Here is a 23,191-nt window from a genome sequence, read left to right as displayed (position 1 = left end):
GTGATTGGGCTATAATATTAATCTTTATTGTCACAAGTAGGTGTACATTAACACTGTAATAAAGTTATTCTGGAAAGGCACGAGTTGTCACATTAGTGAAGTGGACATTCTGTATTATCCAACCGTGTACCTGGTTCGGGTACACGGTTGGATAATACAGAATGTCCACTTCACTCATGGGATATCTTTCTGGTCTCGTGAGAGGAACCGGAACCCCTGGAGTAAATTAGCGCAGACATGGGAGAACATGGAGTGGGCACACAGACATTGACCCAGCTGAGAATAGAAACTGTGACACCGAACTGTCAGTGCGATCCACGATGCACACATTCCAGTTATTGTGGCGTTGCCGCCCCAAGAAACTCAACCGGTGCAGACATCGAACTGGTGCTGCTGGCGTCGCTCCAAATCACCTGTCCAACTAACTGTGCGAACCAACATCCGAAATTAAAAGTTTTGCTCCAGGTGAGTATCGAACTCACAACCTCGGCATCGCTCGCCGTTTGCACTGCTGTATAAGTACCGCGCGCTAACCGATTGCGCCACTGGAACACAAAAAATGAAATGTCGAATCATTTTTACTGTTGTCGTTTTCTGACAGCCCTCATTTCCCCTCTATGATTGTTTGTTTGTGCCGTGTGTGCAAATGATGCCGGCGCGTTGAGGGGCATGGGGCGGGGGTCGGAATTTGATCATAGTCAACGTGTTGCATTTGCTGCATATTTAATTATCGTCATTGTTACTAATAAAGATTATTGTGGTTAATCTTAGAATCCTGGTCAGATGCAGTTATTGGGCTACAATATTAATCTTTATTGTCACAAGTAATTGTACATTAACACTGTAATAAAGTTATTCTGGAAAGGCATGAGGTGCCACATTAGTGAAGTGGACATTCTGTATTATCCAACCGTGTACCTGGTTCGGGTACACGGTTGGATAATACAGAATGTTCACTTCACTCATGGGATATCTTTCGTGTCCCGTGAGAGGAACCGGAACACCTGGAGGAAATGAGTGCAGACGTGGGAGAACATGGAGTGGGCACACAGACAGTGACCCAGCTGAGTATAGAACCTGTGACCTTGAACTGTCAGTGCGAACCACGATGCACACATTCCAGTTATTGTGGAGTTGCCGCCCCCAAGAAAGTCAACCGGTGCAGACATCGAACTGGTGCTGCTGGCGTCGCTCCAAATCACGTGTACAACCAACTGTGCGAACCAACTTCCTTCTTAAGATTTCTGCTCCATGTGAGGGTCAAACTCACAATTCCGGAATTGCTCGCTGTTTACACTATTGTATAAATCCCGTGCGCTTACCAATTCCAACACAGGCGCACATTACCCCAAAAGTCTTTTTTACTTTCATCGTTTTTGACAGCCCTCTTTTCCCTCTGTGTTTTTTTCTGTGTGCTCTGTGTGCCAATGATGCCGGCGAGTTGAGCGGCATGGGGCGGGGGGTGGGGGGGGGGGGGGGGGAATTTGATCATAGTTAACGTGTTGCATTTGCTGCATATTTAATTATCGTCATTGTTACTAATAAAGATTATTGTGGTTAATGTTAGAATCCTGGTCAGATGCAGTGATTGGGCTATAATATTAATCTTTATTGTCACAAGTAGGTGTACATTAACACTGTAATAAAGTTATTCTGGAAAGGCACGAGTTGCCACATTAGTGAAGTGGACATTCTGTATTATCCAACCGTGTACCTGGTTCGGGTACACGGTTGGATAATACAGAATGTCCACTTCACTCATGGGATATCTTTCTGGTCTCGTGAGAGGAACCGGAACCCCTGGAGTAAATTAGCGCAGACATGGGAGAACATGGAGTGGGCACACAGACATTGACCCAGCTGAGAATAGAACCTGTGACACCGAACTGTCAGTGCGATCCACGATGCACACATTCCAGTTATTGTGGCGTTGCCGCCCCAAGAAACTCAACCGGTGCAGACATCGAACTGGTGCTGCTGGCGTCGCTCCAAATCACCTGTCCAACTAACTGTGCGAACCAACATCCTATATTAAAAGTTTTGCTCCAGGTGAGTATCGAACTCACAACCTCGGCATCGCTCGCCGTTTGCACTGCTGTATAAGTACCGCGCGCTAACCGATTGCGCCACTGGAGCACAAAAAATGAAATGTCGAATCATTTTTACTGTTGTCGTTTTCTGACAGCCGTCTTTTCCCCTCTTTGATTGTTTGTTTGTGCCGTGTGTGCCAATGATGCCGGCGCGTTGAGGGGCATGGGGCGGGGGTCGGAATTTGATCATAGTTAACGTGTTGCATTTGCTGCATATTTAATTATCTTCATTGTTACTAATAAAGATTATTGTGGTTAATTTTAGAATCCTGGTCAGATGCAGTTATTGGGCTACAATATTAATCTTTATTGTCACAAGTAATTGTACATTAACACTGTAATAAAGTTATTCTGGAAAGGCATGAGGTGCCACATTAGTGAAGTGGACATTCTGTACCTGGTTCGGGTACGCGGTTGGATAACACAGAATGTTCACTTCACTCATGGGATATCTTTCGTGTCCCGTGAGAGGAACCGGAACACCTGGAGTAAATGAGTGCAGACGTGGGAGAACATGGAGTGGGCACACAGACAGTGACCCAGCTGAGGATAGAACCTGTGACCTTGAACTGTCAGTGCGACCACGATGCACACATTCCAGTTATTGTGGAGTTGCCGCCCCCAAGAAAGTCAACCGGTGCAGACATCGAACTGGTGCTGCTGGCGTCGCTCCAAATCACGTGTCCAACCAACTGTGCGAACCAACTTCCTTCTTAAGATTTCTGCTCCATGTGAGGGTCAAACTCACAATCACGGAATTGCTCGCTGTTTACACTATTGTATAAATCCCGTGCGCTTACCAATTCCAACACAGGCGCACATTGCACCAAAAGTCTTTTTTACTTTCATCGTTTTTGACAGCCCTCTTTTCCCTCTGTGTTTTTTTCTGTGTGCTCTGTGTGCCAATGATGCCGGCGAGTTGAGCGGCATGGGGCGGGGGGCGGAATTTGATCATAGTTAACGTGTTGCATTTGCTGCATATTTAATTATCGTCATTGTTACTAATAAAGATTATTGTGGTTAATCTTAGAATCCTGGTCAGGTGCAGTGATTGGGCTATAATATTAATCTTTATTGTCACAAGTAATTGTACATTAACACTGTAATAAAGTTATTCTGGAAAGGCATGAGGTGCCACATTAGTGAAGTGGACATTCTGTATTATCCAACCGTGTACCTGGTTCGGGTACACGGTTGGATAATACAGAATGTTCACTTCACTCATGGGATATCTTTCGTGTCCCGTGAGAGGAACCGGAACACCTGGAGGAAATGAGTGCAGACGTGGGAGAACATGGAGTGGGCACACAGACAGTGACCCAGCTGAGTATAGAACCTGTGACCTTGAACTGTCAGTGCGAACCACGATGCACACATTCCAGTTATTGTGGAGTTGCCGCACCCAAGAAAGTCAACCGGTGCAGACATCGAACTGGTGCTGCTGGCGTCGCTCCAAATCACGTGTCCAACCAACTGTGCGAACCAACTTCCTTCTTAAGATTTCTGCTCCATGTGAGGGTCAAACTCACAATTCCGGAATTGCTCGCTGTTTACACTATTGTATAAATCCCGTGCGCACATTACACCAAAAGTCTTTTTTACTTTCATCGTTTTTGACAGCCCTCTTTTCCCTCTGTGTTTTTTTCTGTGTGCTCTGTGTGCCAATGATGCCGGCGAGTTGAGCGGCATGGGGCGGGGGGCGGCATTTGATCATAGTTAACGAGTTGCATTTGCTGCATATTTAATTATCGTCATTGTTACTAATAAAGATTATTGTGGTTAATCTTAGAATCCTGGTCAGGTGCAGTGATTGGGCTATAATATTAATCTTTATTGTCACAAGTAGGTGTACATTAACACTGTAATAAAGTTACTCTGGAAAGGCACGAGTTGCCACATTAGTGAAGTGGACATTCTGTATTATCCAACCGTGTACCTGGTTCGGGTACACGGTTGGATAATACAGAATGTCCACTTCACTCATGGGATATCTTTCTGGTCTCGTGAGAGGAACCGGAACGCCTGGAGTAAATTAGCGCAGACATGGGAGAACATGGAGTGGGCACACAGACATTGACCCAGCTGAGAATAGAACCTGTGACACCGAACTGTCAGTGCGATCCACGATGCACACATTCCAGTTATTGTGGCGTTGCCGCCCCAAGAAACTCAACCGGTGCAGACATCGAACTGGTGCTGCTGGCGTCGCTCCAAATCACCTGTCCAACTAACTGTGCGAACCAACATCCGAAATTAAAAGTTTTGCTCCAGGTGAGTATCGAACTCACAACCTCGGCATCGCTCGCCGTTTGCACTGCTGCATAAGTACCGCGCGCTAACCGATTGCGCCACTGGAGCACAAAAAATGAAATGTCGAATCATTTTTACTGTTGTCGTTTTCTGACAGCCCTCATTTCCCCTCTATGATTGTTTGTTTGTGCCGTGTGTGCAAATGATGCCGGCGCGTTGAGGGGCATGGGGCGGGGGTCGGAATTTGATCATAGTCAACGTGTTGCATTTGCTGCATATTTAATTATCGTCATTGTTACTAATAAAGATTATTGTGGTTAATCTTAGAATCCTGGTCAGATGCAGTTATTGGGCTACAATATTAATCTTTATTGTCACAAGTAATTGTACATTAACACTGTAATAAAGTTATTCTGGAAAGGCATGAGGTGCCACATTAGTGAAGTGGACATTCTGTATTATCCAACCGTGTACCTGGTTCGGGTACACGGTTGGATAATACAGAATGTTCACTTCACTCATGGGATATCTTTCGTGTCCCGTGAGAGGAACCGGAACACCTGGAGGAAATGAGTGCAGACGTGGGAGAACATGGAGTGGGCACACAGACAGTGACCCAGCTGAGTATAGAACCTGTGACCTTCAACTGTCAGTGCGAACCACGATGCACACATTCCAGTTATTGTGGAGTTGCCGCCCCCAAGGAAGTCAACCGGTGCAGACATCGAACTGGTGCTGCTGGCGTCGCTCCAAATCACGTGTACAACCAACTGTGCGAACCAACTTCCTTCTTAAGATTTCTGCTCCATGTGAGGGTCAAACTCACAATTCCGGAATTGCTCGCTGTTTACACTATTGTATAAATCCCGTGCGCTTACCAATTCCAACACAGGCGCACATTACCCCAAAAGTCTTTTTTACTTTCATCGTTTTTGACAGCCCTCTTTTCCCTCTGTGTTTTTTTCTGTGTGCTCTGTGTGCCAATGATGCCGGCGAGTTGAGCGGCATGGGGCGGGGGGGGGGGGGGGGGGGGGCGGGGGTCGGAATTTGATCACAGTTAACGTGTTGCATTTGCTGCATATTTAATTATCTTCATTGTTACTAATAAAGATTATTGTGGTTAATTTTAGAATCCTGGTCAGATGCAGTTATTGGGCTACAATATTAATCTTTATTGTCACAAGTAATTGTACATTAACACTGTAATAAAGTTATTCTGGAAAGGCATGAGGTGCCACATTAGTGAAGTGGACATTCTGTACCTGGTTCGGGTACGCGGTTGGATAACACAGAATGTTCACTTCACTCATGGGATATCTTTCGTGTCCCGTGAGAGGAACCGGAACACCTGGAGTAAATGAGTGCAGACGTGGGAGAACATGGAGTGGGCACACAGACAGTGACCCAGCTGAGGATAGAACCTGTGACCTTGAACTGTCAGTGCGACCACGATGCACACATTCCAGTTATTGTGGAGTTGCCGCCCCCAAGAAAGTCAACCGGTGCAGACATCGAACTGGTGCTGCTGGCGTCGCTCCAAATCACGTGTCCAACCAACTGTGCGAACCAACTTCCTTCTTAAGATTTCTGCTCCATGTGAGGGTCAAACTCACAATCACGGAATTGCTCGCTGTTTACACTATTGTATAAATCCCGTGCGCTTACCAATTCCAACACAGGCGCACATTGCACCAAAAGTCTTTTTTACTTTCATCGTTTTTGACAGCCCTCTTTTCCCTCTGTGTTTTTTTCTGTGTGCTCTGTGTGCCAATGATGCCGGCGAGTTGAGCGGCATGGGGCGGGGGGCGGAATTTGATCATAGTTAACGTGTTGCATTTGCTGCATATTTAATTATCGTCATTGTTACTAATAAAGATTATTGTGGTTAATCTTAGAATCCTGGTCAGGTGCAGTGATTGGGCCATAATATTAATCTTTATTGTCACAAGTAATTGTACATTAACACTTTAATAAAGTTATTCTGGAAAGGCATGAGGTGCCACATTAGTGAAGTGGACATTCTGTATTATCCAACCGTGTACCTGGTTCGGGTACACGGTTGGATAATACAGAATGTTCACTTCACTCATGGGATATCTTTCGTGTCCCGTGAGAGGAACCGGAACACCTGGAGGAAATGAGTGCAGACGTGGGAGAACATGGAGTGGGCACACAGACAGTGACCCAGCTGAGTATAGAACCTGTGACCTTGAACTGTCAGTGCGAACCACGATGCACACATTCCAGTTATTGTGGAGTTGCCGCACCCAAGAAAGTCAACCGGTGCAGACATCGAACTGGTGCTGCTGGCGTCGCTCCAAATCACGTGTCCAACCAACTGTGCGAACCAACTTCCTTCTTAAGATTTCTGCTCCATGTGAGGGTCAAACTCACAATTCCGGAATTGCTCGCTGTTTACACTATTGTATAAATCCCGTGCGCTTACCAATTCCAACACAGGCGCACATTACACCAAAAGTCTTTTTTACTTTCATCGTTTTTGACAGCCCTCTTTTCCCTCTGTGTTTTTTTCTGTGTGCTCTGTGTGCCAATGATGCCGGCGAGTTGAGCGGCATGGGGCGGGGGGCGGAATTTGATCATAGTTAACGAGATGCATTTGCTGCATATTTAAATATCGTCATTGTTACTAATAAAGATTATTGTGGTTAATCTTAGAATCCTGGTCAGGTGCAGTGATTGGGCTATAATATTAATCTTTATTGTCACAAGTAGGTGTACATTAACACTGTAATAAAGTTATTCTGGAAAGGCACGAGTTGCCACATTAGTGAAGTGGACATTCTGTATTATCCAACCGTGTACCTGGTTCGGGTACACGGTTGGATAATACAGAATGTCCACTTCACTCATGGGATATCTTTCTGGTCTCGTGAGAGGAACCGGAACGCCTGGAGTAAATTAGCGCAGACATGGGAGAACATGGAGTGGGCACACAGACATTGACCCAGCTGAGAATAGAACCTGTGACACCGAACTGTCAGTGCGATCCACGATGCACACATTCCAGTTATTGTGGCGTTGCCGCCCCAAGAAACTCAACCGGTGCAGACATCGAACTGGTGCTGCTGGCGTCGCTCCAAATCACCTGTCCAACTAACTGTGCGAACCAACTTCCTTCTTAAGATTTCTGCTTCATGTGAGGGTCAAACTCACAATCACGGAATTGCTCGCTGTTTACACTATTGTATAAATCCCGTGCGCTTACCAATTCCAACACAGGCGCACATTACACCAAAAGTCTTTTTTACTTTCATCGTTTTTTGACAGCCCTCTTTTCCCTCTGTGTTTTTTTCTGTGTGCTCTGTGTGCCAATGATGCCGGCGAGTTGAGCGGCATGGGGCGGGGGGGGGGGGGGGGGGGAATTTGATCATAGTTAACGTGTTGCATTTGCTGCATATTTAATTATCGTCATTGTTACTAATAAAGATTATTGTGGTTAATGTTAGAATCCTGGTCAGATGCAGTGATTGGGCTATAATATTAATCTTTATTGTCACAAGTAGGTGTACATTAACACTGTAATAAAGTTATTCTGGAAAGGCACGAGTTGTCACATTAGTGAAGTGGACATTCTGTATTATCCAACCGTGTACCTGGTTCGGGTACACGGTTGGATAATACAGAATGTCCACTTCACTCATGGGATATCTTTCTGGTCTCGTGAGAGGAACCGGAACCCCTGGAGTAAATTAGCGCAGACATGGGAGAACATGGAGTGGGCACACAGACATTGACCCAGCTGAGAATAGAACCTGTGACACCGAACTGTCAGTGCGATCCACGATGCACACATTCCAGTGATTGTGGCGTTGCCGCCCCAAGAAACTCAACCGGTGCAGACATCGAGCTGGTGCTGCTGGCGTCGCTCCAAATCACCTGTCCAACTAACTGTGCGAACCAACATCCGAAATTAAAAGTTTTGCTCCAGGTGAGTATCGAACTCACAACCTCGGCATCGCTCGCCGTTTGCACTGCTGTATAAGTACCGCGCGCTAACCGATTGCGCCACTGGAGCACAAAAAATGAAATGTCGAATCATTTTTACTGTTGTCGTTTTCTGACAGCCCTCATTTCCCCTCTATGATTGTTTGTTTGTGCCGTGTGTGCAAATGATGCCGGCGCGTTGAGGGGCATGGGGCGGGGGTCGGAATTTGATCATAGTCAACGTGTTGCATTTGCTGCATATTTAATTATCGTCATTGTTACTAATAAAGATTATTGTGGTTAATCTTAGAATCCTGGTCAGATGCAGTTATTGGGCTACAATATTAATCTTTATTGTCACAAGTAATTGTACATTAACACTGTAATAAAGTTATTCTGGAAAGGCATGAGTTGCCACATTAGTGAAGTGGACATTCTGTATTATCCAACCGTGTACCTGGTTCGGGTACACGGTTGGATAATACAGAATGTTCACTTCACTCATGGGATATCTTTCGTGGCCCGTGAGAGGAACCGGAACACCTGGAGGAAATGAGTGCAGACGTGGGAGAACATGGAGTGGGCACACAGACAGTGACCCAGCTGAGTATAGAACCTGTGACCTTGAACTGTCAGTGCGAACCACGATGCACACATTCCAGTTATTGTGGAGTTGCCGCCCCCAAGAAAGTCAACCGGTGCAGACATCGAACTGGTGCTGCTGGCGTCGCTCCAAATCACGTGTCCAACCAACTGTGCGAACCAACTTCCTTCTTAAGATTTCTGCTCCATGTGAGGGTCAAACTCACAATTCCGGAATTGCTCGCTGTTTACACTATTGTATAAATCCCGTGCGCTTACCAATTCCAACACAGGCGCACATTACCCCAAAAGTCTTTTTTACTTTCATCGTTTTTGACAGCCCTCTTTTCCCTCTGTGTTTTTTTCTGTGTGCTCTGTGTGCCAATGATGCCGGCGCGTTGAGGGGCATGGGGCGGGGGCGGCATTTGATCATAGTTAACGAGTTGCATTTGCTGCATATTTAATTATCGTCATTGTTACTAATAAAGATTATTGTGGTTAATCTTAGAATCCTGGTCACATGCAGTTATTGGGCAGTCGATAATATTAATCTTTATTGTCACAGGTAGGTGTGCATTAACACTGTAATAAAGTAATTCTGGAAACCCACGAGTTGCCACATTCCGGTACCTGGTTCGGGTACATGGTTGGATAATACAGAATGTCCACTTCAACTAATGGGACATCTTTCTGGTCTCGTGAGAGGAACCGGAGCACCCGGAGAACACGAACGCATATTTAATTATTGTTATTGGTACTAATAAAGATAATTGCGGTTAATCTTAGAATCCTGGTCACATGCAATTAATATTAATCATTATTGTCACAAGTAGGCTTGCATTAACCTGTAATAATATTATTGTGGAAAGCTCCGAGTTGCCACATCCCGGTACCAGTTCGCGTATACAGCTGGATAATACACAATATCCTCTTCGGCTCACGGGACATCTTTCGTGTCCCGTGAGAGGAACCGGAACACCTGGAGTAAATGAGCGCAGACGTGGGAGAACATGGAGTGGGCACACAGACATTGACCCAGCTGAGTATAGAACCTGTGACCTAGAACTGTCAGTGCGATCCACGTTGCACACATTCCAGTTATTGTGGCGTTGCCGCCTCAAGAAACTCAACCGGTGCAGACATCGAACTGGTGCTGCTGGCGTCGCTCCAAATCACCTGTCCAACTAACTGTGCGAACCAACATCCTATATTAAAAATATTGCTCCAGGTGAGGATCGAACTCACAACCTCGGCATCGCTCGCCGTTTGTACTGCTGTACAAGTACCGCGCGCTAACCGAGTGCGCCACTGGAGCACAAAAAATGAAATGTCGAATCATTTTTACTGTTGTCGTTTTCTGACAGCCGTCTTTTCCCCTCTATGATTGTTTGTTTGTGCCGTGTGTGCCAATGATGCCGGCGCGTTGAGGGGCATGGGGCGGGGGTCGGAATTTGATCATAGTTAACGTGTTGCATTTGCTGCATATTTAATTATCGTCTTATAATAAAGATTATTGTGGTTAATCTTAGATTCCTGGTCAGATGCAGTTATTGGGCTACAATATTAATCTTTATTGTCACAAGTAATTGTACATTAACACTGTAATAAAGTTATTCTGGAAAGGCATTAGTTGCCACATTAGTGAAGTGGGCATTCTGTATTATCCAACCGAGTACCTGGTTCGGGTACACGGTTGGATAATACAGAATGTTCACTTCACTCATGGGATATCTTTCGTGTCCCGTGAGAGGAACCGGAACACCTGGAGTAAATGAGTGCAGACGTGGGAGAACATGGAGTGGGCACACAGACAGTGACCCAGCTGAGTATAGAACCTGTGACCTTGAACTGTCAGTGCGAACCACGATGCACACATTCCAGTTATTGTGGACTTGCCGCCCCCAAGAAAGTCAACCGGTGCAGACATCGAACTGGTGCTGCTGGCGTCGCTCCAAATCACGTGTCCAACCAACTGTGCGAACCAACTTCCTTCTTAAGATTTCTGCTCCATGTGAGGGTCAAACTGACAATCACGGAATTGCTCGCTGTTTACACTATTGTATAAATCCCGTGCGCTTACCAATTCCAACACAGGCGCACATTACACCAAAAGTCTTTTTTACTTTCATCGTTTTTGACAGCCCTCTTTTCCCTCTGTGTTTTTTTCTGTGTGCTCTGTGTGCCAATGATGCCGGCGAGTTGAGCGGCATGGGGCGGGGGGCGGAATTTGATCATAGTTAACGAGATGCATTTGCTGCATATTTATTTATGGTTATTGTTACCAATAAAGATTGTTGTGGTTAATCTTAGAATCCTGGTCACATGCAGTTATTGGGCAGTCGATAATATTAATCTTTATTGTCACAGGTAGGTGTGCATTAACACTGTAATAAAGTAATTCTGGAAACCCACGAGTTGCCACATTCCGGTACCTGGTTCGGGTACATGGTTGGATAATACAGAATATCCACTTCAACTAATGGGACATCTTTCTGGTCTCGTGAGAGGAACCGGAGCACCCGGAGAACACGAACGCATATTTAATTATTGTTATTGGTACTAATAAAGATAATTGCGGTTAATCTTAGAATCCTGGTCACATGCAATTAATATTAATCATTATTGTCACAAGTAGGCTTGCATTAAGCTGTAATAATATTATTGTGGAAAGCTCCGAGTTGCCACATCCCGGTACCAGTTCGCGTATACAGCTGGATAATACACAATATCCTCTTCGGCTCACGGGACATCTTTCGTGTCCCGTGAGAGGAACCGGAACACCTGGAGTGAATGAGCGGAGACGTGGGAGAACATGGAGTGGGCACACAGACATTGACCCAGCTGAGTACAGAACCTGTGACCTAGAACTGTCAGTGCGATCCACGTTGCACACATTCCAGTTATTGTGGCGTTGCCGCCTCAAGAAACTCAACCGGTGCAGACATCGAACTGGTGCTGCTGGCGTCGCTCCAAATCACCTGTCCAACTAACTGTGCGAACCAACATCCTATATTAAAAATATTGCTCCAGGTGAGGATCGAACTCACAACCACGGCATCGCTCGCCGTTTACACTGCTGTATAAGTACCGCGCGCTAACCGATTGCGCCACTGGAGCACAAAAAATGAAATGTCGCATCATTTTTACTGTTGTCGTTTTCTGACAGCCGTCTTTTCCCCTCTATGAATGTTTGTTTGTGCCGTGTGTGTCAATGATGCCGGCGCGTTGAGGGGCATGGGGCGGGGGGCGGAATTTGATCATAGTTAACGTGTTGCATTTGCTGCATATTTAATTATCGTCATTGTTACTAATAAAGATTATTGTGGTTAATCTTCGAATCCTGGTCAGATGCAGTTATTGGGTACAATATTAATCTTTATTGGCACAAGTAATTGTACATTAACACTGTAATAAAGTTATTCTGGAAAGGCATGAGGTGCCACAATAGTGAAGTGGACATTCTTTATTATCCAACCGTGTACCTGGTTCGGGTACACGGTTGGATAATACAGAATGTTCACTTCACTCATGGGATATCTTTCGTGTCCCGTGAGAGGAACCGGAACACCTGGAGTAAATGAGCGCAGACGTGGGAGAATATGGAGTGGGCACACAGACATTGACCCAGCTGAGTATAGAACCTGTGACCTAGAACTGTCAGTGCGAACCACGATGCACACATTCCAGTTATTGTGGAGTTGCCGCCCCCAAGAAAGTCAACCGGTGCAGACATCGAACTGGTGCTGCTGGCGTCGCTCCAAATCACCTGTCCAACTAACTGTGCGAACCAACATCCTATATTAAAAATATTGCTCCAGGTGAGGATCGAACTCACAACCACGGCATCGCTCGCCGTTTGCACTGCTGTATAAGTACCGCGCGCTAACCGATTGCGCCACTGGAGCACAAAAAAATGAAATGTCGCATCATTTTTACTGTTGTCGTTTTCTGACAGCCGTCTTTTCCCCTCTATGAATGTTTGTTTGTGCCGTGTGTGTCAATGATGCCGGCGCGTTGAGGGGCATGGGTCGGGGGGGGGGGGGGGGGCGGAATTTGATCATAGTTAACGTGTTGCATTTGCTGCATATTTAATTATCGTCATTGTTACTAATAAAGATTATTGTGGTTAATCTTCGAATCCTGGTCAGATGCAGTTATTGGGTACAATATTAATCTTTATTGGCACAAGTAATTGTACATTAACACTGTAATAGAGTTATTCTGGAAAGGCATGAGGTGCCACATTAGTGAAGTGGACATTCTGTATTATCCAACCGTGTACCTGGTTCGGGTACACGGTTGGATAATACAGAATGTTCACTTCACTCAAGGGATATCTTTCGTGTCCCGTGAGAGGAACCGGAACACCTGGATTAAATGAGTGCAGACGTGGGAGAACATGGAGTGGGCACACAGACAGTGACCCAGCTGAGTATAGAACCTGTGACCTTGAACTGTCAGTGCGAACCACGATGCACACATTCCAGTTATTGGGGAGTTGCCGCCCCCAAGAAAGTCAACCGGTGCAGACATCGAACTGGCGCTGCTGGCGTCGCTCCAAATCACGTGTCCAACCAACTGTGCGAACCAACTTCCTTCTTAAGATTTCTGCTCCATGTGAGGGTCAAACTCACAATCACAGAATTGCTCGCTGTTTACACTATTGTATAAATCCCGTGCGCTTACCAATTCTAACACAGGCGCACATTACACCAAAAGTCTTTTTTACTTTCATCGTTTTTTGACAGCCCTCTTTTCCCTCTGTGTTTGTTTCTTTGTGCTCTGTGTGCCAATGATGCCGGCGAGTTGAGGGGCATGGGGCGGGGGGCGGAATTTGATCATAGTTAACGAGTTGCATTTGCTGCATATTTATTTATGGTTATTGTTACCAATAAAGATTGTTGTGGTTAATCTTAGAATCCTGGTCACATGCAGTTATTGGGCAGTCGATAATATTAATCTTTATTGTCACAGGTAGGTGTGCATTAACACTGTAATAAAGTTATTCTGGAAACCCACGAGTTGCCACATTCCGGTACCTGGTTCGGGTACATGGTTGGATAATACAGAATGTCCACTTCAACTAATGGGACATCTTTCTGGTCTCCTGAGAGGAACCGGAGCACCCGGAGAAAACGAACGCAGACACGGGAGAACATGCAGAGGCCACACAGACAGTAATCGAAGCTGAGTATAAATTCAGTGACCTTGGCACTACGAAGAAACAGTTGCTAACAACTATGCAACCGTGCCGCCCATCATAATCAGAACCGGCACAGAGATTCAACTGTGCTGCTGGTGTCGCTGCCAATCACAAGGCACCGGTCCAGCAAACTGAGCGATCCAACTTCCCATATAAAAGTAACGACTTCTGGTGAGGATCGAATTCATCACCTGAAGCTATTTGCACTGCTAGACGTGGGAGAACGTGGGAGAACATGGAGTGGCAGACGTGGGAGAACATGGAGTGGGCACACAGACATTGACCCAGCTGAGTATAGAACCTGTGACCTAGAACTGTCAGTGCGATCCACGTTGCACACATTCCATTTATTGTGGCGTTGCCGCCTCAAGAAACTCAACCGGTGCAGACATCGAACTGGTGCTGCTGGCGTCGCTCCAAATCACCTGTCCAACTAACTGTGCGAACCAACATCCTATATTAAAAAAAGTGCTCCAGGTGAGGATCGAACTCACAACGTCGGCATCGCTCGCCGTTTGTATTGCTGTATAAGTACCGCGCGCTAACCGAGTGCGCCACTGGAGCACAAAAAATGAAATGTCGAATCATTTTTACTGTTGTCGTTTTCTGACAGCCGTCTTTTCCCCTCTATGATTGTTAGTTTGTGCCGTGTGTGCCAATGATGCCGGCGCGTTGAGGGGCATGGGGCGGGGGTCGGAATTTGATCATAGTTAACGTGTTGCATTTGCTGCATATTTAATTATCGTCATTGTTACTAATAAAGATTATTGTGGTAAATCTTAGAATCCTGGTCAGATGCAGTTATTGGGCTACAATATTAATCTTTATTGTCACAAGTAATTGTACATTAACACTGTAATAAAGTTATTCTGGAAAGGCATTAGTTGCCACATTAGTGAAGTGGACATTCTGTATTATCCAACCGTGTACCTGGTTCGGGTACACGGTTGGATAATACAGAATGTTCACTTCACTCATGGGATATCTTTCGTGTCCCGTGAGAGGAACCGGAACACCTGGAGTAAATGAGTGCAGACGTGGGAGAACATGGAGTGGGCACACAGACAGTGACCCAGCTGAGTATAGAACCTGTGACCTTGAACTGTCAGTGCGAACCACGATGCACACATTCCAGTTATTGTGGAGTTGCCGCCCCCAAGAAAGTCAACCGGTGCAGACATCGAACTGGTGCTGCTGGCGTCGCTCCAAATCACGTGTCCAACCAACTGTGCGAACCAACTTCCTTCTTAAGATTTCTGCTCCATGTGAGGGTCAAACTGACAATCACGGAATTGCTCGCTGTTTACACTATTGTATAAATCCCGTGCGCTTACCAATTCCAACACAGGCGCACATTACACCAAAAGTCTTTTTTACTTTCATCGTTTTTTGACAGCCCTCTTTTCCCTCTGTGTTTTTTTCTGTGTGCTCTGTGTGCCAATGATGCCGGCGAGTTGAGCGGCATGGGGCGGGGGGCGGAATTTGATCATAGTTAACGAGTTGCATTTGCTGCATATTTATTTATGGTTATTGTTACCAATAAAGATTGTTGTGGTTAATCTTAGAATCCTGGTAACATGCAGTTATTGGGCAGTCGATAATATTAATCTTTATTGTCACAGGTAGGTGTGCATCAACACTGTAATACAGTTATTCTGGAAACCCACGAGTTGCCACATCCCGGTACCTGGTTCGGGTACATGGTTGGATAATACAGAATGTCCACTTCAACTAATGGGACATCTTTCTGGTCTCGTGAGAGGAACCGGAGCACCCGGAGAACACGAACGCATATTTAATTATTGTTATTGGTACTAATAAAGATAATTGCGGTTAATCTTAGAATCCTGGTCACATGCAATTAATATTAATCATTATTGTCACAAGTAGGCTTGCATTAACCTGTAATAATATTATTGTGGAAAGCTCCGAGTTGCCACATCCCGGTACCAGTTCGTGTATACAGCTGGATAATACACAATATCCTCTTCGGCTCACGGGACATCTTTCGTGTCCCGTGAGAGGAACCGGAACACCTGGAGTAAATGAGCGCAGACGTGGGAGAACATGGAGTGGGCACACAGACATTGACCCAGCTGAGTATAGAACCTGTGACCTAGAACTGTCAGTGCGATCCACGTTGCACACATTCCAGTTATTGTGGCGTTGCCGCCTCAAGAAACTCAACCGGTGCAGACATCGAACTGGTGCTGCTGGCGTCGCTCCAAATCACCTGTCCAACTAACTGTGCGAACAAACATCCTGTGTTAAAAGTTTTGCCCCAGGTGAGGATCGAACTCACAACCTCGGCATCGCTCGCCGTTTGTACTGCTGTATAAGTACCGCGCGCTAACCGAGTGCGCCACTGGAGCATAAAAAATGAAATGTCGAATCATTTTTACTGTTGTCGTTTTCTGACAGCCGTCTTTTCCCCTCTATGATTGTTTGTTTGTGCCGTGTGTGCCAATGATGCCGGCGCGTTGAGGGGCATGGGGCGGGGGGCGGAATTTGATCATAGTTAACGTGTTGCATTTGCTGCATATTTAATTATCGTCTTATAATAAAGATTATTGTGGTTAATCTTAGATTCCTGGTCAGATGCAGTTATTGGGCTACAATATTAATCTTTATTGTCACAAGTAATTGTACATTAACACTGTAATAAAGTTATTCTGGAAAGGCATTAGTTGCCACATTAGTGAAGTGGACATTCTGTATTATCCAACCGAGTACCTGGTTCGGGTACACGGTTGGATAATACAGAATGTTCACTTCACTCATGGGATATCTTTCGTGTCCCGTGAGAGGAACCGGAACACCTGGAGTAAATGAGTGCAGACGTGGGAGAACATGGAGTGGGCACACAGACAGTGACCCAGCTGAGTATAGAACCTGTGACCTTGAACTGTCAGTGCGAACCACGATGCACACATTCCAGTTATTGTGGAGTTGCCGCCCTCAAGAAAGTCAACCGGTGCAGACATCGAACTGGTGCTGCTGGCGTCGCTCCAAATCACGTGTCCAACCAACTGTGCGAACCAACTTCCTTCTTAAGATTTCTACTCCATGTGAGGGTCAAACTCACAATCACGGAATTGCTCGCTGTTTACACTATTGTATAAACCCCGTGCGCTTACCAATTCCAACACAGGCGCACATAACACCAAAAGTCGTTTTTACTTTCATCGTTTTTTGACAGCCCTCTTTTCCCTCCGTGTTTTTTTCTGTGTGCTCTGTGTGCCAATGATGCCGGCGAGTTGAGCGGCATGGGGCGGGGGGCGGAATTTGATCATAATTAACGAGTTGCATTTGCTGCATATTTATTTATGGTTATTGTTACCAATAAAGATTGTTGTGGTTAATCTTAGAATCCTGGTCACATGCAGTTATTGGGCAGTCGATAATATTAATCTTTATTGTCACAGGTAGGTGTGCATCAACACTGTAATACAGTTATTCTGGAAACCCACGAGTTGCCACATCCCGGTACCTGGTTCCGGTTCATGGTTGGATAATACAGAATGTCCACTTCAACTAATGGGACATCTTTCTGGTCTCGTGAGAGGAACCGGAGCACCCGGAGAAAACAAACGCAGACACGGGAGAACATGCAGAGGCCTCACAGACAGTAATCGAAGCTGAGTATAAATTCAGTGACCTTGGCACTACGAAGAAACAGTTGCTAACAACTATGCAACCGTGCCGCCCATCATAATCACAACCGGCACAGAGATTGAACTGTGCTGCTGGTGTCGCTCCCAATCACAAGGCACCGGTCCAGCAAACTGAGCGATCCAACTTCCCATATAAAAGTTACGACTCCTGGTGAGGATCGAATTCATCACCTGAAGCTGTTTGCACTGCTAGATAAATAGCGCCCGCTAACCGATTGCAGCACTGCAGGACATTGTACTACATGTCCAATCATTTTTACTTGAGTCGTTTTGTTGACACCCCTCTTTTCGTCTCTCTGTTTGTTTGTACCGCGTGTATAACTGGTGCGGGCGAGTTGAGGGGCCTGGGGCCGTGGATGGGAATTTGATCATAGTTAACGAGTTGCATTTGGTGCATATTTAATTATAGTTATTGGTACTAATAAAGATAATTGCGGTTAATCTTAGAATCCTGGTCACATGCAATTAATATTAATCATTATTGTCACAAGTAGGCTTGCATTAACCTGTAATAATGTTGTGTGGAAAGCTCCGAGTTGCCACACCCCGGTACCAGTTCGCGTATACTGCTGGATAATACACAATATCCTCTTCGGCTCACGGGACATCTTTCGTGTCCCGTGAGAGGAACCGGAACACCTGGAGTAAATGAGCGCAGACGTGGGAGAACATGGAATGGGCACACAGACATTGACCCAGCTGAGTATAGAACCTGTGACCTAGAACTTTCAGTGCGATCCACGATGCACACATTCCAGTTATTGTGGCGTTGCCGCCCCAAGAAACTCAACCGGTGCAGACATCGAACTGGTGCTGCTGGCGTCGCTCCAAATCACCTGTCCAACTAACTGTGCGAACCAACATCCTATATTAAAAATTTTGCTCCAGGTGAGGATCGAACTCACAACCTCGGCATCACTCGCCGTTTGTACTGCTGTATAAGTACCGCGCGCCAACCGATTGCGCCACTGGAGCACAAAAAATGAAATGTCACATCATTTTTACTGTTGTCGTTTTCTGACAGCCGTCTTTTCCCCTCTATGATTGTTTGTTTGTGCCGTGTGTGTCAATGATGCCGGCGCGTTGAGGGGCATGGGGCGGGGGTCGGAATTTGATCATAGTTAACGTGTTGCATTTGCTGCATATTTAATTATCGTCATTGTTACTAATAAAGATTATTGTGGTTAATCTTCGAATCCTGGTCAGATGCAGTTATTGGGCTACAATATTAATCTTTATTGGCACAAGTAATTGTACATTAACACTGTAATAAAGTTATTCTGGAAAGGCATGAGGTGCCACATTAGTGAAGTGGACATTCTGTATTATCCAACCGTGTACCTGGTTCGGGTACACGGTTGGATAATACAGAATGTTCACTTCACTCATGGGATATCTTTCGTGTCCCGTGAGAGGAACCGGAACACCTGGAGTAAATGAGTGCAGACGTGGGAGAACATGGAGTGGGAACACATACAGTGACCCAGCTGAGTCTAGAACCTGTGACCTTGAACTGTCAGTGCGAACCACGATGCACACATTCCAGTTATTGTGGAGTTGCCGCCCCCAAGAAGCTCAACCGGTGCAGACATCGAACTGGTGCTGCTGGCGTCGCTCCAAATCACGTGTCCAACCAACTGTGCGAACCAACTTCCTTCTTAAGATTTCTGCTCCATGTGAGGGTCAAACTCACAATCACGGAATTGCTCGCTGTTTACACTATTGTATAAATCCCGTGCGCTTACCAATTCCAACACAGGCGCACATTACACCAAAAGTCTTTTTTACTTTCATCGTTTTTTGACAGCCCTCTTTTCCCTCTGTGTTTGTTTCTTTGTGCTCTGTATGCCAATGATGCCGGCGAGTTGAGGGGCATGGGGCGGGGGGCGGAATTTGATCATAGTTAACGAGTTGCATTTGCTGCATATTTATTTATGGTTATTGTTACCAATAAAGATTGTTGTGGTTAATCTTTCGTGTCCCGTGAGAGGAACCGGAACACCTGAAGTAAATGAGTGCAGACGTGGGAGAACATGGAATGGGCACACAGACATTGACCCAGCTCAATATAGAACCTGTGACCTTGAACTGTCAGTGCGATCCACGATGCACACATTCCAGTTATTGTGGCGTTGCCGCCCCAAGAAACTCAACCGGTGCAGGCATCGAACTGGTGCTGCTGGCGTCGCTCCAAATCACCTGTCCAACTAACTGTGCGAACCAACATCCTATATTAAAAATTTGGCTCTAGGTGAGGATCGAACTCACAACCTCGGCATCGCTCGCCGTTTGCACTGCTGTATAAGTACCGCGCGCTAACCGATTGCGCCACTGGAGCACCAAAAATGAAACGCCGAATCATTTTTACTGTTGTCGTTTTCTGACAGCCGTCTTTTCCCCTCTATGATTGTTTGTTTGTGCCGTGTGTGCCAATGATGCGGGCGCGTTGAGGGGCATGGGGCGGGGGTCGGAATTTGATCATAGTTAACGTGTTGCATTTGCTGCATATTTAATTATCGTCATTGTTACTAATAAAGATTATTGTGGTAAATCTTAGAATCCTGGTCAGATGCAGTTATTGGGCTACAATATTAATCTTTATTGTCACAAGTAATTGTACATTAACACTGTAATAAAGTTATTCTGGAAAGGCATGAGGTGCCACATTAGTGAAGTGGACATTCTGTACCTGGTTCGGGTACACGGTTGGATAATACAGAATGTTCACTTCACTCATGGGATATCTTTCGTGTCCCGTGAGAGGAACCGGAACACGTGGAGTAAATGAGTGCAGACGTGGGAGAACATGGAGTGGGCACACAGACAGTGACCCAGCTGAGAATAGAACCTGTGACCTGGAACTGTCAGTGCGAACCACGATGCACACATTCCAGTTATTGTGGAGTTGCCGCCCCCAAGAAAGTCAACCGGTGCAGACATCGAACTGGTGCTGCTGGCGTCGCTCCAAATCACGTGTCCAACCAACTGTGCGAACCAACTTCCTTCTTAAGATTTCTGCTCCATGTGAGGGTCAAACTGACAATCACGGAATTGCTCGCTGTTTACACTATTGTATAAATCGAACTCACAACAGTGACCCAGCTGAGTATAGAACCTGTGACCTTGAACTGTCAGTGCGAACCACGATACACACCTTCCAGTTATTGTGGAGTTGCCGCCCCCAAGAAAGTCAACCGGTGCAGACATCGAACTGGTGCTGCTGGCGTCGCTACAAATCACGTGTCCAACCAACTGTGCGAACCAACTTCCTTCTTAAGATTTCTGCTCCATGTGAGGGTCAAACTGACAATCACGGAATTGCTCGCTGTTTACACTATTGTATAAATCCCGTGCGCTTACCAATTCCAACACAGGCGCACATTACACCAAAAGTCTTTTTTACTTTCATCCTTTTTTGACAGCCCTCTTTTCCCTCCGTGTTTTTTTCTGTGTGCTCTGTGTGCCAATGATGCCGGCGAGTTGAGGGGCATGGGGCGGGGGGCGGAATTTGATCATAGTTAACGAGTTGCATTTGCTGCATATTTATTTATGGTTATTGTTACCAATAAAGATTGTTGTGGTTAATCTTAGAATCCTGGTCACATGCAGTTATTGGGCAGTCGATAATATTAATCTTTATTGTCACAGGTAGGTGTGCATTAACACTGTAATAAAGTTATTCTGGAAACACACGAGTTGCCACATTCCGGTACCTGGTTCGGGTACATGGTTGGAGAATACAGAATGTCCACTTCAACTAATGGGACATCTTTCTGGTCTCGTGAGAGGAACCGGAGCACCCGGAGAAAACGAACGCAGACACTGCAGAACATGCAGAGGCCACACGGACAGTAATCGAAGCTGAGTATAAATTCAGTGACCTTGGCACTACGAAGAAACAGTTGCTAACAACTATGCAATCGTGCCGCCCATCATAATCACAACCGGCACAGAGATTGAACTGTGCTGCTGTTGTCGCTCCCAATCACAAGGCACCGGTCCAGCAAACTGAGCGATCCAACTTCCCATATAAAAGTAACGACTCCTGGTGAGGATCGAATTCATCGCCTGAAGCTGTTTGCACTGCTAGATAAATAGCGCCCGCTAACCGATTGCACCACTGCAGCACCTTGTACTACATATCCAATCATTTTTACTTCAGTCGTTTTGTTGACACCCCTCTTTTCGTCTCTCTGTTTGTTTGTACCGCGTGTATAACTGGTGCGTGCGAGTTGAGGGGCCTGGGGCCGTGGATGGGAATTTGATCACAGTTAACGAGTTGCATTTGGTGCATATTTAATTATAGTTATTGGTACTAATAAAGATAATTGCGGTTAATCTTAGAATCCTGGTCACATGCAATTAATATTAATCATTATTGTCACAAGTAGGCTTGCATTAACCTGTAATAATGTTATGTGGAAAGCTCCGAGTTGCCACATCCCGGTACCAGTTCGCGTATACTGCTGGATAATACACAATATCCTCTTCGGCTCACGGGACATCTTTCGTGTCCCGTGAGAGGAACCGGAACACCTGGAGTAAATGAGTGCAGACGTGGGAGAACATGGAGTGGGCACACAGACATTGACCCAGCTGAGTATAGAACTTGTGACCTAGAACTGTCAGTGCGATCCACGATGCACACATTCCAGTTATTGTGGCATTTCCGCCCCAAGAAACTCAACCGGTGCAGACATCGAACTGGTGCTGCTGGCGTCGCTCCAAATCACCTGTCCAACTAACTGTGCGAACAAACATCCTATATTAAAAATTTTGCTCCAGGTGCGGATCGAACTCACAACCTCGGCATCGCTCGCCGTTTGTACTGTTGTATAAGTACCGCGCGCTAACCGATTGCGCCACTGGAGCTCAAACAATGGAATGTCGAATCATTTTTACTGTTGTCGTTTTCTGACAGCCGTCTTTTCCCCTCTATGATTGTTTGTTTGTGCCGTGTGTGCCAACGATGCGGGCGCGTTGAGGGGCATGGGGCGGGGGTCGGAATTTGATCACAGTTAACGTGTTGCATTTGCTGCATATTTAATTATCGTCATTGTTACTAATAAAGATTATTGTGGTTAATCTTAGAATCCTGGTCAGATGCAGTTATTGGGCTACAATATTAATCTTTATTGTCACAAGTAATTGTACATTAACACTGTAATAAAGTTATTCTGGAAAGGCATAAGTGGCCACATTAGTGAAGTGGACATTCTGTATTATCCAACCGTGTACCTGGTTCGGGTACACGGTTGGATAATACAGAATGTCCACTTCACTCATGGGATATCTTTCTGGTCTCGTGAGAGGAACCGGAACCCCTGGAGTAAATTAGCGCAGACATGGGAGAACATGGAGTGGGCACACAGACAGTGCCCCAGCTGTGTATAGAACCTGTGACCTGGAACTGTCAGTGCGAACCACGATGCACACATTCCAGTTAT

The 23,191-nt window shown here is 45.8% G+C and overlaps 12 non-coding genes across 12 annotated transcripts; all 12 read right to left on the bottom strand.

The window, feature by feature from the left end:
* Positions 1–457: 457 nt before the first annotated feature.
* trnai-uau (transfer RNA isoleucine (anticodon UAU)) lies at positions 458–552 on the bottom strand. Its single transcript has 2 exons — positions 515–552; positions 458–493 (listed from the first exon to the last, which is right to left on the bottom strand). It is a non-coding gene; the product is annotated as a tRNA-Ile (tRNA).
* A 1,489-nt stretch (positions 553–2,041) lies between these two features.
* On the bottom strand, positions 2,042–2,136 carry trnai-uau (transfer RNA isoleucine (anticodon UAU)). Its single transcript has 2 exons — positions 2,099–2,136; positions 2,042–2,077 (listed from the first exon to the last, which is right to left on the bottom strand). It is a non-coding gene; the product is annotated as a tRNA-Ile (tRNA).
* A 2,217-nt stretch (positions 2,137–4,353) lies between these two features.
* trnai-uau (transfer RNA isoleucine (anticodon UAU)) lies at positions 4,354–4,448 on the bottom strand. The gene is made up of 2 exons: positions 4,411–4,448; positions 4,354–4,389 (listed from the first exon to the last, which is right to left on the bottom strand). It is a non-coding gene; the product is annotated as a tRNA-Ile (tRNA).
* A 3,833-nt stretch (positions 4,449–8,281) lies between these two features.
* Positions 8,282–8,376, bottom strand: trnai-uau (transfer RNA isoleucine (anticodon UAU)). Its single transcript has 2 exons — positions 8,339–8,376; positions 8,282–8,317 (listed from the first exon to the last, which is right to left on the bottom strand). It is a non-coding gene; the product is annotated as a tRNA-Ile (tRNA).
* A 1,711-nt stretch (positions 8,377–10,087) lies between these two features.
* Positions 10,088–10,182, bottom strand: trnat-ugu (transfer RNA threonine (anticodon UGU)). The gene is made up of 2 exons: positions 10,145–10,182; positions 10,088–10,123 (listed from the first exon to the last, which is right to left on the bottom strand). It is a non-coding gene; the product is annotated as a tRNA-Thr (tRNA).
* Positions 10,183–11,889: 1,707 nt separating this feature from the next.
* trnai-uau (transfer RNA isoleucine (anticodon UAU)) lies at positions 11,890–11,984 on the bottom strand. The gene is made up of 2 exons: positions 11,947–11,984; positions 11,890–11,925 (listed from the first exon to the last, which is right to left on the bottom strand). It is a non-coding gene; the product is annotated as a tRNA-Ile (tRNA).
* Positions 11,985–12,677: 693 nt separating this feature from the next.
* Positions 12,678–12,772, bottom strand: trnai-uau (transfer RNA isoleucine (anticodon UAU)). Its single transcript has 2 exons — positions 12,735–12,772; positions 12,678–12,713 (listed from the first exon to the last, which is right to left on the bottom strand). It is a non-coding gene; the product is annotated as a tRNA-Ile (tRNA).
* Positions 12,773–14,539: 1,767 nt separating this feature from the next.
* On the bottom strand, positions 14,540–14,634 carry trnai-uau (transfer RNA isoleucine (anticodon UAU)). The gene is made up of 2 exons: positions 14,597–14,634; positions 14,540–14,575 (listed from the first exon to the last, which is right to left on the bottom strand). It is a non-coding gene; the product is annotated as a tRNA-Ile (tRNA).
* A 1,713-nt stretch (positions 14,635–16,347) lies between these two features.
* Positions 16,348–16,442, bottom strand: trnai-uau (transfer RNA isoleucine (anticodon UAU)). The gene is made up of 2 exons: positions 16,405–16,442; positions 16,348–16,383 (listed from the first exon to the last, which is right to left on the bottom strand). It is a non-coding gene; the product is annotated as a tRNA-Ile (tRNA).
* A 2,182-nt stretch (positions 16,443–18,624) lies between these two features.
* Positions 18,625–18,719, bottom strand: trnai-uau (transfer RNA isoleucine (anticodon UAU)). Its single transcript has 2 exons — positions 18,682–18,719; positions 18,625–18,660 (listed from the first exon to the last, which is right to left on the bottom strand). It is a non-coding gene; the product is annotated as a tRNA-Ile (tRNA).
* Positions 18,720–19,987: 1,268 nt separating this feature from the next.
* trnai-uau (transfer RNA isoleucine (anticodon UAU)) lies at positions 19,988–20,082 on the bottom strand. The gene is made up of 2 exons: positions 20,045–20,082; positions 19,988–20,023 (listed from the first exon to the last, which is right to left on the bottom strand). It is a non-coding gene; the product is annotated as a tRNA-Ile (tRNA).
* Positions 20,083–22,521: 2,439 nt separating this feature from the next.
* trnai-uau (transfer RNA isoleucine (anticodon UAU)) lies at positions 22,522–22,616 on the bottom strand. The gene is made up of 2 exons: positions 22,579–22,616; positions 22,522–22,557 (listed from the first exon to the last, which is right to left on the bottom strand). It is a non-coding gene; the product is annotated as a tRNA-Ile (tRNA).
* Between the last annotated feature and the right edge of the window lie 575 nt (positions 22,617–23,191).

Source organism: Scyliorhinus torazame, chromosome 5 (assembly GCF_047496885.1).
Source record: "Scyliorhinus torazame isolate Kashiwa2021f chromosome 5, sScyTor2.1, whole genome shotgun sequence".
Classification (NCBI taxonomy): domain Eukaryota; kingdom Metazoa; phylum Chordata; class Chondrichthyes; order Carcharhiniformes; family Scyliorhinidae; genus Scyliorhinus; species Scyliorhinus torazame.
The sequence above is the reverse complement of the archived record's forward strand: the minus strand, read 5'-3'. Positions and strand labels throughout refer to the sequence as shown.